The sequence below is a fragment of the Acomys russatus genome, chromosome 6 (genome assembly GCF_903995435.1).
Source record: "Acomys russatus chromosome 6, mAcoRus1.1, whole genome shotgun sequence".
In the NCBI taxonomy this organism is placed as follows: domain Eukaryota; kingdom Metazoa; phylum Chordata; class Mammalia; order Rodentia; family Muridae; genus Acomys; species Acomys russatus.
In genome coordinates, this window is record NC_067142.1 from 47,889,252 (window position 1) to 47,896,938 (window position 7,687).

A 7,687-nucleotide genomic window follows, 5' to 3' on the forward strand; every position below is an offset into this window, starting at 1 on the left:
AGAGTCTTCACTTACCAGGAGATCGGGATAGATGTGGGGACTTCCTATTGGGACTCTAGATGAAGGAAATATGGAAGAATGGGGAAACAGGAGGATCCAGAAGGTCCTAGAAACCCACAAGAAGATCATCATGATGGGCAGATCTGGATCTGGGGGGTCTGCTCAACCTACTGCACCAACCAAGGACAATGTATGCAGTAAACATTGAACCCACATTCAGATCTAGCCAATGGTCAGGACATCCTCCACAGCTGCATGGAGAGCAGGGACTGACTCTGACATGAACTCTGGTGCTCCATATTTGACCACCTCCCCTTGGTGAGGAGGCCTGGTGGCACTCAGAGAAAGGATAAACAGGCTACAAGGATGAGACTTGATAGGCTGTGATCATATCATTGGGGAGGAGATAACCTTCTGTCACAGACCTAGGGGCGAGGAATAGGGTGGAAGAAAGAGGGAGGGAGGAACAAGAGCATACAAGTGAGGGGACAACAATTGAGATGTAATCTAAATAAATTAATTTAAAAAAAAAAAAACTAACTCCTGGTGTCAAGATCTATCTCCTGTACTCTCAGCATGATTCCACAGCTTCCAGAAGACACAGCCTGCTTTACTCGGTCATTCTTCAAGCATTTATTGCATTCTGTAAGACCAGGGTGAGGTCGGGCAGTGGTGGCACATGCCTTTAATCCCAGCACTCGGGAGGCAGAGGCAGGCGGATCGATGTGAGTTCAAGGCCAGCCTGGTCTCCAAAGCCAATCCAGGACAGCCAAGGCTACACAGAGAAACCCTGTCTTGAAAAACAAAACAAAAAAAACAGGGTGATCAAGATAAATGTCTCTTTGCTTGATGTGCTTAAATGCCAGTGGGGGGGGGGGGGGGGACAGACAATACAAGAGTGAGTGCTCAGCTAGAGATAACCATAAATGCTTCAGAGAAAATCAGTAGGATTGCGTGTGTGTCAGAGAACAGGAAGTAGAGGGACAGACAGTTAACTGGAATGTCAAGAAAGGCCTCTCTGAGGTGACATTTAGCTGAGACTTGAATACTGAGAAGCAAGCACACACATTCCAGAAGAGGAAATAGTCAGTGCCAAGTCTTCAGATGGGAGGGAGACCAAGTAAAGCCTATTCTGAGAGAGGGGGTGTGTGTGTGTGTGTGTGTGTGTGTGTGTGTGTGTGTGTGTGTGTGTGTGTGTCCCAACTCATATCAGCCTTAATGGCATCTATAGTCTAAGGGGCCCAGGAATCAGTACAGGACACACCCAGACACCACATTCTCAGCACAAAGGAGATTTATTCCCAGGGGTGGGGAAGGGGGAGGGGGCACCTCTGAATCAGACAAAGGCAGCCAGCAGGTGTTTCTGCAGGAGTGGTTTTTAAGGAGAAAAGGCAAAGTATGTGCTAGAATGAGTTGGTAAGTCCTGATTGGACAGGTTAGCCAGTGTAGCCAAATGATGAATTTTGATTGCTGGACCTTGATGTTGAGTCTCAGGAATGAGTCAGTGGCCTCAGGGCCAGCTTTAGGGATGTAATCTAATGGTTTAGCAAGGGAGAGGGAGGAGGAAAGGCCAAAACCTGCCAGCGCCATGTTTCTAGTACTTGGGCCTGGTTACTGGTTCTCAGGACTGTGCCTGCCTACCTTCTGGACCACAGCTCTTTGGGTGAGCAGCCATCAACCAGGATACCAACAGACCACAGGAAACAGACTTTGCAAGTCAGCCAGCCATAACATTTTACTTTAAGCTACAGGAGATTTAACACGGCTGGGAGCCTGGCCGTTCTTTCCTACAGAACTACAGCTTCCCCAATCTCTTGTCCTGTCCCCATAGACCCGATAGCTGTGACACGTAATAAACCATTCTTAATCTGTTGTGAAGACCTGAGTTTGATCTCCCACAAGCTGTCCTCTGACCTGTACACACATACACATGCACACACAAACAAACAAAAACAAATAATACATGTAAATAAATTAAAAATTTAATATAAAGGCAAGACTGAGAAGATACAACTATTTACAATAATACCAAAATGACTGGTTCTTAAGGCAACTTTTGCCATTTCTGCATCTCATTAATACTTACCAGTGCATTAATTCACTAGAAACAAACAACCAAAATGTATTGTCTCATTTCTGAAGGCTAGAAGTTCAGGTCAACCTGTTGCTACCGCTGCTGCTATCTGTAAGTTGGGCTCACATGTGGCCATCTTCTCCCTGTGTTTCTAAATAGGCACACCTATCTCTTAAGTATCCCTCTTAGTAAGATGTTGGCATACCGGATTGCGGCTACTCCAGTAACTTCATTTGAACTTACTTCACTATATAAAACACTTATCTTCACATAGGGTCAGAGAATTGAGACATGAACTGCGTGGGAAGGACACATGGCTCAAACAAGGGCAAAAGAAAGGAAAAGTAAGCAGGAAAATAGGAGCTATTTTGACAAAATAACGCCGTGCTAATTAGGAATGCTATGAATGACAGAATCAGTAGACAGCGACATTGACCTAGCTATTAAAACCCTCTCCCTCATGCTCAAAAGGCAAAGGAAAGTGGTGGGGTCGGAAGAGTAAGCAGGGAGATGCAAGAGGGCACAGAGGATTCGGTTAGGGGTTCATGTCTCTGAATGTTTTCATAAAGGCAACATGCGAGATGATGAACACTCCAAGGGACGGACGACGGGCTGGGCACTACGCCAGTGTAGCTAGAGTAGGTAGAAAACCCAGCCCAGAAAAATATACACAGAGGAACTCAGGGAAGAAACACTGGAGAAATAAACAGAGCACTGGTGAACCACGGGGCAAGTCCCCTCGCCCCAACACCTGTGCAAACAGAGTCCCAAAAGAGGAGTGAGGGGCCAAAACTAACCTGAAGAAATAATGGCTGAAAACATTCTTTTTTTTTTTTTTTTTTTTAAACCAACTAAACCTTTAGTGTCAGAATGCTTTAGCAATCCCAAAAACAGCAACATAAATCCAACCGCACAAGCACCCACACTTGAGAAGCGGGGATAAGCAGACAGCCGGGAAGTCTAGGGATAAAGAAAGGCTCCTTAAGCACAGGGGAACAAAGATAAGAATGACCTCAGACTTCTGGTCAACAAGGAATCCAAGAGACAATAGCGCAGCATTTTTTGAAAGCATTGAAAGATGAAAGGATCTGTCAGCCTAAATTATATACTCAGTAAATGCAGCTTTCCAATACACAGGTAGAATGAGGAGAAACAAGCTGAAACCGTTCATCAACAGGAAAACTGCCCAACAGGAAATGTTAAGAGAAGCTCTTCAGGCAAAAATAATAGCAAATAAAATCGATGTCAATCAAAGGACTTAGGAGCACAAAAGGGGGTAATTACGTGAGTTCTGGGAGAGATCTTGGTGGTTTTTTTTTTTCCTCCCACCACACACTACTCAGGCCCTTTCTCACTTAAAAATCTCTGTGTTTGCTTCTCCACGTCTAAGTTACACGTGCAGTATTGGCAGTTAATTATATTGCTCCCACAGTCGTGACCACGTGTTCATTGATCCTGTACTACATGCCAAAGCCTGAGGACACGTGGGGAGCCATGCTAAGTTCAGCCATGTTAGAAATCCCGTGCTTAGGCTGAGCGCTGTGACCTTCGAGTTGTTGACCCTTGCTGAAGGAGGTCTTGTGTTCTAGGCTATCTTTGGATTGTCTACCCAGAGAAATAGGGAAGTTCTTACAGGGAACTACCCAGAGGATTAAGGAAGTTCTTACAGGGAGCTATTCAAGCCTTGTGTTCTTGCCTGGGGGCTAGGGAAAGTGGGATTAGAATAGACCCTGTTGACCTTGCTCTATAAAGTCTTACTCGTCCAGACTTGACTCATTATTTCTCTTGACTCATTATTTCTCTCATCTCTGTCCCCCACTTTCAACCCCCACTCCCTCTTTCAGGTGAACCCTGGTTCGATTTGTCCAGCGGGCTGGGACAAGGACAGAGCAGCCAGAGCACACTGGCCTCCCAGATATAGCATAGCACATTCTGGAACATGTGAGCATACGGCCATGAGCCATGGTTATCTCAAGTGTCTGGTAAGTGGAGATAACGTATCACCAGACCACAGAGGCTACACAACTTTTCAATTATCTTCATGATCTGGTCATTTGATATAATAATCTAATTAATAAAGGCCTCACTTTCATAAGCCTAGATCATAGTGCGCTCCAAAGAGAGCAACTGCACAGTGTTCTGTATTCAGTCGGCAATCAGGGATCCTGGGTAGGCTAGGAAGAGAGTAGAAAGGGGTCAAAGTAGCCATTAGGACAGAAATCAGATTCCTGTTTGTTTTCTTATGTAATCTGTGCCTTTGACAGGGGTGTGAAGGTGGTTGTGATAGAGAAACCCGGAAATACAAAAAAAAAAAAAAAAAAAATGGGGGACTGTGAACGGAGAATGCTGGCATCAGCTCGCTTGAGCTTTCTGCTTTAAAAGAGAACACTGGGATATGCCTCTGTGGATAAAAACAAAAAACATCGTCAACTCAATGATGAGGACCTGAAAGAACTTGCTTTGGAGCCAGCAGGAAAGCAGTGGAGCAAGCCAGCAGCATTAGAAACTGCCCTGACACACCCCACTTCGAGGAAGTCACACTCTCATGACTTCTCCCCACCCTCAAGTCCAGAGGCTGGGCTCCCCACCCTGTGCTTGTCATCTGTCTTACAGAGTTCTAGATTGTAGGTCTTATCTCCCTAGATTATTCCACCTAGGAAGAGACTATAATGTCTATTTCTTTTGTACATTCCCCTTAAATAGAAAACGGAGATAAAGGAGAGAGAGAGACAGACAGACAGACAGACAGACAGAGACACAGAGACAGAGACAGAGACAGAGACAGAGAGAGAACAGAAGCAGAAAGGAGAAGGTACTTACAGAACAGAAAGGCTAGCCTGTTTCAAAAAGGAAGCCGGACTCCATCTAGTGCAGTGTCCTCAGGTAGCAGGCTATCTGCAGACCACTTGCTCTTGGTTGCTCTGCTGAATCTGGCATGTCCCCCTCACTTGGTGGAGGATGTGATGCAAAGAACCCTCTCTCATGCTTGATTTGAGTCATTATGAGAATTGACCCCACAAGTGGCTCTGTCACTTACTGATGGCAAATCAAATGTAGGAAATAAGTGTGACGCTTTCCAGAACGTCTGTCACAGATGGGGATGAAGCCACAGAAGTAAGTGTTCACGTCTCTCTGTAATGCACTTTATCCTCTGCTCGAACCCCAGATGTCTCCCTGTGAGGACAGCATCTATGACAAGGAGTAAAGTAACACTGAGAGAGTTTACAAATGTGCAGTGCCCAGGTTCCCATGAGCTCTACACCTCCACAATAGGGAAAAGTTCATCTCACTTTCCCAAGCACAATACCCTTCCAGAAACTGCCCCTCCCACTTGCTGGCATTTTAATCTCACCAGTTGTGAAGCTCCCATTACACCCAAAATTAAAGTAAACACCCTGGGGTAGGGGAATAGAAGTGTCATTGTTTTTTTTTTTAGAAGTGTCATTTTTAATTTCTATCATTTGTAGGTTCTTAGAGGGAATGTTTTTACCACAACTTTAACTTTAAATGTTACATAACTCAAACCTAGTTTACTGAGTCTATAATAAAGACACATTTAGTTGGCTAGAGAAACGGCTTAGCAGTTAACAGCAATTGCTGTTCTTCCAGAGGGCCCAGGTTGGGTTCCCAGTACTGTTGGCGTACTTTTAAAATCTATTTTTAATTTGGATTCCTTAAATCTCTTTCTTCCTACTCCTCCACAGTCCCTTCTAATACCCCAACACCAGGTAGGAGAGAAAGGTTAGTGGGGAGAGTGGGTGTCATTGTCCTTAGCTACTTCCCTGCTGTTTAGGGTCATCAGGTCCTTGGTGAAAGTCCAACGCTCCTTTTAAGACATCTCCAACTTTTTGTCAAACCGCATCAACAGCCACCAGGAGCAGCAGGGGGAAGCACCAGCAGCCTTCTTCTTTCTGTGCACTGCCCCACCCTGGGTCTGGCATTTATTCCCATTGGCAAAGATCATGTCCCCGCACAAGGTAGTTCCCAGATGACAAAGATCGCAAGCCCTCTCACGAGGCAGTTATCAGCTGTGGACAGCTGTATCCCACACCTGGGATTAAAACACAAACATGTGTACATATAACCCAAAACTTAAGGTGGTACATGTCTTTAATCTCAGCACTTGGGGACAAAAGGCAGGTGGATCAATGTGAGTTTGAGGCCAGCCTAATCTACAAAGAGAGTCCAGGACAGCCAAGGCTACACAGAGAAACTCTGTCTTGGGAAAAACAAAAAACAAAAAAAACTTTCATAACAGTACCCATATCCATACGGGGGGCGGGGCGAGGCAAGCACAACCACCTATATTCTGTCACCCCTGACCTTCTCAGGCACTACTCTCACTTGCACATACCTCCACACAAACACAGACATATAGGTATAATTAAAGATAAATGTTTCCAAAATTAATGCATAAGCCAATAAAAATTTCATGGTCTTTCAGTCTGAAGTTTATTACCATCTATTGCTTGACTTATCTTGAGCCACAGAACCCACAAGCTATCTATAGATTTTAATAAACAAATATAAGATTCACATGATATGATGTCAGAAACACTTGGAGCCAACAGAGTAGAGCTATTTAATCTAATTCTGGTTTTTGGTTTGGTTTGGTTTTTTGTTTTTGTTTTTGTTTTTGTTTTGTTTTGTTTTGTTTTTAATCTATAAAAGGAACTTTGGTAAGTCACGTGACTGCTGCAACTTACTTTCTGCCTCTGTGAGTTGTCACTGTGGCTGTCAGGGATGGTTGCTGAGATACAGGCATGCACTAAACAGAAGGTGACTGTCCAGGAGAGGCATAGAGCTTCTCCTAACACATGTGTGTTTGTGTCAAGGCTTCTTCCCTTCTCACCGGCTGCTTAGAGTAAACCTGTGCAAAACAAAGGATTTGCAAGTATCTTATAGGGTTAAAAAGAAAGACATTTTTATCTTTTATTTGTTTAAAGTTTATTTCATGTATTCTTGTTATTACATTATTTAGAGACAGGGTTTCATGTAGCCCAGGCTGGCTTCAAACTTACTATGTACTGAGGATAGCTTGAACTCTGGTCTTACACCTCTACCTCCCAAGAACACAGATTATAGGGATATGTCAACAATACCACTTGGAAACAAAGAGAGTTTAAATAAATTGTTGGGATTCAGACCTGGGGCAAGTGGCTGAGGTGCCTATTTAACCAAAGCAGACCTGGTCTCCAGGTCCTCCAGGCATGCCTCAGTCAGGCTTCCTCTCCCCAGAGGCTCTTTACTATATAATCCAGACATTTTGGTTCACTCTCCTCGCTCTCTGCACATGCTTTCTCTCTCTGCCCAATCATTTTTCTGCTTGGTTACTTCCATGGCCACATTCCTTGGGACCGGTGAACCCAGCAAGAGCTGCTCCCAGTGAACCTGCCTGTATACTTTAATTTGGTTTGGAATGGCTCTGTTTGTAGGCAGGGAATACCTGTCATAAATAACTCTTACTTTCTGTCTTCATGGAGCTTAAAATCTTATTGAAAATGTCGATGGAGTTCACTCATCTGAAAAATTCACTCACATGCAGCAATATATTCTATTAAAATAAAAGGCAAAGTTGATATTACTGATTTTGTCTAATCATCAACAGTATTG